Here is a 7370-nt window from a genome sequence, read left to right as displayed (position 1 = left end):
AAAGATAATGAGAGGCAAGTATGGGAATCAATACACAAGAAGCATTATCTTTCATCAACAAAATATTAAAAGGAAAAGTTGACTCCAAAGTTGGTTGAAAAATGTAACTCGCAAAAGTGATAAAAATAAGACAGTTCAAGAAGACAAAGCTAGATAAGAAGCTCAAGCTTCAGTATTAATTTCAGTAGCAGGAGATAACAGAAATTCTTCGCCAATATTCTCGCAAGCCTCTCCTTCATTTCGGTTTTGATCTTCGCCTTGACTAGCATCTTGATTATCGCCAGCAATTACTTCTTCAGGAGAAATTTCTTTCTCATTCTGATTAACACCAGCAGATGCTTCTTTAGAAGGAATCTCTTCTTCATCTTCCAAGAAATTATCCTCTGCACCGCTTTCGTAATCATAATCACTATCAGCAGGACGAGGAACTTCATCATCATCTACTTCTAAAGGATCAATTGATGTAGGAGGAAGAGATTTGGACAATAAAATGTCATTTACAAGGACTTCGGCCCGGAGATGAACTTGGCGAAGAAGTGCTCTCTGATGATTCTTATCTTGAATATCCTTAAAATAAGCAAGATAATCAAGTCTTCTTTCTGCTCGGTGGCGAGAACCAGTAAGGGTAGAGATGAGCAATGCATTTTCTTTGTGAATTTTGGCATATTTAGCCTCCAAAATAGAAATGGAAGAATGAAGATTCTTCTCAGACTCTGCGAAAGATAGAATACAAAATTTCATTAAGATAAAGAATTCAGAGAGATATGACAAAGAAAAGATAATTAAGGCAGTCAAACTATTATGACTACCTTCCTTTTGCGAAATAAGGTGTTGAATCAAGGACAGACAACTATTCTCCCAACGGTCCATTGCGTCATCAAATTTATCTCCAACTAAACCTTTAAGTCGAGACTGAAGATTTTTCTCTTTAGAAATAAGAAAGGCATTTTTCTTCGCAAGAGAAGAATAAGATTCTTCTAATTTGGAATATTGTTCTTTATGCTGATTCGCCTTTACACTTAAAGCTATTCTACCTTGAATGAGTGTATCTCTCTCAGCGATAGATAACTCTGTTACTTCTTTAAGTTCATTTCTCAAAGAGCGAAGAGATTGCTCTTGGTCATCACATACTTTTTGAAGAATACTAAGTTGTTGCGAAGATATCGCCATCTTGTTTAAATTAGTTCTCTTCTCTTGGGATAAGGTTTTATTCTCATCTGATAAAGTTTTCATCCCTAAATTAGCTTTAGTTAAAGAATAAGAAAGACGAGATACTTCATTACTTAATAAATCTTGTCTTTGAATTAATTGGGTATTTTCATTGGTAAGATTATTTATATGATCAAGAGAATATGAATAGAGGTTATCTAATTGGTTATATTGATCCATCAAGATTTCTTTATCAACACGGGCTTCTTCAACAACAGATTCAAATTGATATCTCTCCATTATTCGTTTTTGGTTTAAAGCTTAACATGCGGAAGAGGGATTTCAAGGATAATTAAATATGGGAAGAATAAAACCATTAAAAAGGCAAATTAAAGACACGGATAAGAAAATCATACCTCTCAATTCATCATTCTTCTTGCGAAGGTTGTCACGATCCAGTAAAACATTCTGAAGCTTCTGATTTTCGAGACGAAGAGCATTACATTCTTTTTCCAAAGCTGTCTGCGAAGCAGCTCTGTCAGAACCCAAATGCTTGCTCAGAATTTCGCAAACATTAGACTTGATAGGATCAATAGAAGACTTCTTGACATCATCCAGAACTTCAGATAAAACTTTGAAGGCAATATCTATCCTTTCCACGGTTTCTTTCGAAAGAGGAAGAGACTTAGGTAGAGAACTGGTAGAGATAGAAGGTTGAGAAACATTCTCAATGGGAAGAGAAGAGGTTTCATTCACAGCAGGATCAACAAGGGGAGTTTCAATCATTGAGAGGTCAGCTGAAGAAATGAAGTTTGAGGCAGCTTTTTCGCGAATTGGAGATAAAGGTTTATCTTGCGAAGATGTCGCAGAAGATTTAGAAGAGATGAGTAAGTGGAAGGGAACAGAAGTTGGAACAGTTTTAAGGTGGCGAGATATCTTGAGAGGTTTATTAACATCTTTATCACCCTGCGAATTACAATCCAGATAAGAAACAGAGGCAACAATATTGTTATTAGAAAAGGATAGTGTTTCTTACTACCTTCTCATTCACAGACTTTCTTTTATGCGCAACAACCTTATGCTGCGATTTGGGAATGTTAGGGTTTTGAACTGTAAATCTAGTGTTGGAGGCGCTTTTGTTGAAATAACAAAAGTATGGGAATCACATAAACAACATCAAATAAGGCAATAAACAAGATCAATTTCAGCAAAACTCATAAAGAAGAAAAAAGAAAACTAACCTTGATGAATCCATGGAAGACAATAGCAGGGAAATTGTTTCGAAGAAAATTACGAACTATGAAGATCTACAGAAGAAATAGTATGAAGATGAAGAAGAACTTAAAAAGATTGAAGAAGAAAGAAGAAAAGTTGCAATAATGAAATTTGCAGAAGAACGATGAAGTTGCAGAGAAAATAAAAAGAAAGAAAAAGAGAGTGAGAAGGAATATATATAGAGGTAATTTCTCCTCGAGAAAATAAACACGATTAATACGGAAAGATATAAGCGGTTAAAAAGCACGGTTACAAAAGACGTGTCGAGAAATAAATGGAAGAAAGAATACGTGTGATAAATGCAGAATATGAAGAGGAGAACAGCTGCGACATTTCTCACATCATTCTCTACTTCGTAGAAAAGATATGAGAAGAGGCAAGATATAGGATCAGAATCTCGCAATGACAATATTTCAGCGAAATTATCAACAACACAATACAATAGCGTCGCAGAACAATTTCAGGAAGAATATAATAAATGACGTCACCTAAGATCACGAGAAAGATGTGATAGTCCTGCGAAAATTAGAGAGCTTGCGAAATTAATATTTGTAAGGTTGCGAGAATGTCGCAAATCATACCCGAAAATAAAGGATAGATTAGCTGTCACCCACTATGTATTTCCCTATAAATAGTCGTTCAAGTTGTAAATAGAAGGGAGAGATCTTTTTTGAGTAAGAAACAAGTAAATAGGAGAGAGAAAGTCTAGAGCAGAGATCATTCTTGATTTCTTTATCTTTTCTTATAAGAATATTCAAAGATTGATTAATAAAATTAAGAGTATAAACTTAAAATGAGTTGATTAATAATGAAATCATATGAGGGGTGTAGTGTGGGATTTCCTGCAACTACATATACAATGTATACATTTGAAAAAACATCTTAATGTAGGTATGCAGAAGTTTCAGAATTAAATGACGGGCATATTGTTATTTACTTTTTACTGTTTTCTTGCGCATGAATTATAAAAGATCGCAAGTATGTATAGCTTATGGATATAACTTAAAATACAGATAAACCCACGCAATTTATTTTTTTTTAGTATCAACTGACACGAGGAATTGGTAGCAATTTTTTTGAGCATCAACAACCAAAGTTTGACACGAGAAAAAAAATTTTGAGCATCAACAACCAAAGTTGACACGAGAAACTAGTATCAACAACAGAAGTTGGCACCACCAAAGTTGACACGAGAAACTAGTATCAACAACAGAAGTTGGCACCACCAAAGTTGACACGAGAAACTGGTATCAACCACAGAAGTTGGCACGAAAGATTGAATTCGGGAACATATTGTTTCCATATTAGGGAGTCAACAACCAATGTTAACACCAATAATTTGTGTCAACAATCGAAGTTGACACGAGAAACTGGTATCAACAACAGAAGTTGGCACCAAAGATTGAATCCAGGAACATATTGTTTCCATATTAGGGAGTCAACAACCAATTTTGACTCCAATAGTTTGTGTCAACAATCGAAGTTGACCCTAAATTTGGAATCCAGGAATATTCTGTTTCCAGAGTATCATGTCAACAACCAAAGTTGACACAAATATCTCGTATCAACAACAGAAGTTGATCCTGAAACCTGATGTCAACAACCAAAGTTGATACCAAAAATTGAGAATTCAGAAATAAGAGGTCTAGATTATGGGGTCAACAACCCAAATTGACACCAAAAATTGACAAACTCGAATGAGTGAACCTGACGTGAATTGAACACGCATCTTCTGACCAGAGTCAGTTGTGACACCACAAGTTCGTCTAATACAACTACTTCAATGATATATATTATATACTAATAGTTGCACACAAAAGGGTAATTTGTAATACTAATATTATAAATTTGTAATATATTATATACTAATATATTACAAATAAATTTGTAATTCTTGTAATTACGTTTTTTTTTGTTATAATAAACTTTGGACTTAACAAAAAAAAAAGCACACAAAAGGGTGAAAAGCAACAGGATGCATCAGGCAAAAATCTCAGTCAATAATCTACAACATAACTAACACTGCCACAACCCAAAAAGTTTTCAACCAACCAAGATGAAACAACATTAGTCAGACAAGGCATTTTGCAACAATTAAGTATCACCCAAATTTTGGCAATGGCATAAGAAGAGATAATTATGGTGTCAAAAACCTAGGTTGATCCAAAAATATGGTGTCAACAACCGAAGTTGACTCCAAAATATGGTGTCAACAACCGAAGTTGACCCCAAAAAATTGATATACTCGAATGAGTGAACCTGACGTGATTCGAACACGCATAATCTGACGTGGAGTCGGGTGTGCTACCATTACACCACAGGTTCTTCTAATATAGCTACTTCGATGTTTCTGCAGTTTGAGTGTATGGAAAAAAAGTTAACTATCATTCATATAATGTCAATGTCACTTTCACGCATCTAATCTACCGAATATAATTCAGTCAATTGTCACATAGCACATGTTTCAAGTTAGTTTTGAATAAAGAAGGTTTCAGATCAGACCTGGTTCACTTTGGAAATGGCTGGAGAAAGACCACTACGAATACTGAAAATTCGGTTCTCAATGAGTGTAGACAGACCTGTACGAAAGCATCATGACATGTCAAAAAGCATAAAAGATGAAATCTAAGGTATCTACAAAGTTCATTTTAAGATCGGTCCATCAGCATAACATCCATACTAGGTTCATACTTATGAGAACATGGAAAACATTTCATGTTCCTAGCAAGTTAGTAGAACATGGAAAACATTTCATGTATAACCAAGTTTAATTACTGAATTGAAAAATGACATTGTATTGTCTAATAAATAATTAAGTAGCCAATAAAAATGAATAGGTTCTATCAACAGTTCGCGATCCCCTTCTTAAATTACTAGAAGCTCAGAACTAACAAGTGACCCCAACTATATAAAAAATCAGAAGATTTAAGAAAATGCATCTTCAGCAGTCTCGTAATATGAACTTTAGAAGCTTTTACTTATTGGGCAAATATGTCCTCACCAGCACAAGCAATTTGGGTTGCTTTCTAATTACATAAGCAAGTAGCTCTGCTAGAGGCTCAAACAACAAGTGACATACATATGCTAAAATTGATGGAAATGAGCTCATAAAAATGTTGAAATGATGAAACCATCTATAACTAAACCAAAATATCCTTTTAACTAGAACGGAGAGTAAAGGCAACACAAACATATTATTGAACCGAATCAGGTGAACAAGCAATAACTCTATTTAATAACCAGTCACTCTGCATAATCTCACCGTGTTCTGATCCCATGTTACATAATCATTCCATATATGTTTTTAAGCAAATTAAACCACTAACCTTTTTGCTAAAGGTTCTTATCATTAGGTTATATAACAAATAAAAAATTTCCTTGAAAGTGATTTACCTCCTCCTCCACTAGGGAATCCAACAATTCTTTTACCAAAGATTGATTTTACAATAACAGGTACAACCTAGACATGTCAGATAAAAGGGAACGATGTAAATTCCACATAAAGGAAGAGTAAGACCGGACAATTGTCTAAAAATAGTTACACCGGGCTACCTGGTTGATGCCTAGTATTAGAAATACAAATGTTCAGAAACCCAAATGAAATAGGGATACAAAAAGGTGAACTTAAAATCACACCATTTATAAAAATGGAATAGTACGATACTCAATTTGAGTAAGGTTATAGCTTGCACTTAGCATCTTTTGAAGATTTCCATAATGCAACTGTTAAAAATGCATCGATATTCGAGCTCCATTGTTATCTAACATTTTATTGACATCAAAATTAAGTCATCTTGACATTTACATCATGTTAGTATCCCCAAGAAACCATATATAACATCAGTATGATTCCATAATAACTGCATAACACAAAATGTAACATAAACTTCGTATAGGTACTAATAATCATGAATCCACTAATGTATTGTATAAACTATTTTGAGCTAATTAAGATACACTACAAATCTTATGCCCCAATCTCTACATGCTTCATAACCTGTCAAAATCCCCAAATCTCAAACAGAAACGAAAAGAGATTCATAAATTGACAACAGTAAATGATAATGAACCAAATTTCTTCTGAAACTGCTTAGACTTATTGAATGTTAAATGACAACAGTAAAAATTATCAAAGATTAGGAAACTGATTTTGCTGAAATTTATTAAATCAAAATCATAAAAAATGCAAACAAGTGTAAACACTTAATCGACTGTGTACCTTTCGATTTAATCTTCATGTTAATTGGTATTAAAAATTACGTTTATATATCTTCAAAATCTGATTTTCAAACCATATCATTAATTTTCCAGATCTGAAAATTGAAAACGAAATCAATAATCTGAACCTTCAACTTGCAGTTATGAAATCGAAAACAAAAAACAACTCGATATCTGAATCTGGTTTCCAAAATCAGTCTTTATCCTAAGAAGATGAAGAAAAATCAAAGAAGTTAAATCAGTTGAAATCGATAATAGAAAATCAATGTTTAACCTGTTGATAGTTGTGGCAGACGTGACGAAGGTGGTGGTGCTGCTTGTGGTGGCGACGATAAAAATAGTGGTGGTGTTGGTAAGAGCGACGGAGATGGTGGAGGTGGGAACTATTGATTTCTGTCTGGTGTGAGTTTCGTTAGAAGAAGTGGATAGGATAAGGCTAAAAAGGGAATCATGAGAAATTATATTTTCAGATAAAATTTCAACTATGCCATCAAGGATATTTGTGAAGTCTGTTAGGAATAATTGTGAAAGGCCTATTAAAAACAGAGGCATTTATCCAATTCCCACTAGGGGAACTTAGGCGCAGGCCGCAAAAAAAGAAATTCTTACCGCCAGGCCCATAATTAATTTCTGATACAGTCGCACCCATAATTATTTAAAAACATTTAAAACGTACTGAAAGACTCTATTACTCTTCATCGTTTTTGGGCATAATTTTTTTTCTTCTC

General features: G+C 34.0%; 1 long non-coding RNA gene across 1 annotated transcript; it reads right to left on the bottom strand.

Annotated features, from left to right (window-relative positions):
* Positions 1–4385: 4385 nt before the first annotated feature.
* On the bottom strand, positions 4386–7076 carry LOC113299118. Its single transcript, XR_003334638.1, has 4 exons — positions 6917–7076; positions 5818–5884; positions 4927–5003; positions 4386–4774 (listed from the first exon to the last, which is right to left on the bottom strand). It is a non-coding gene; the product is annotated as an uncharacterized LOC113299118 (long non-coding RNA).
* Between the last annotated feature and the right edge of the window lie 294 nt (positions 7077–7370).

Source organism: Papaver somniferum, chromosome 7, assembly GCF_003573695.1.
Source record: "Papaver somniferum cultivar HN1 chromosome 7, ASM357369v1, whole genome shotgun sequence".
NCBI classification, from domain to species: Eukaryota; Viridiplantae; Streptophyta; class Magnoliopsida; order Ranunculales; family Papaveraceae; genus Papaver; species Papaver somniferum.
Note: the sequence above shows the minus strand (reverse complement) of the source record. Positions and strands in the feature narration are given on the sequence as shown.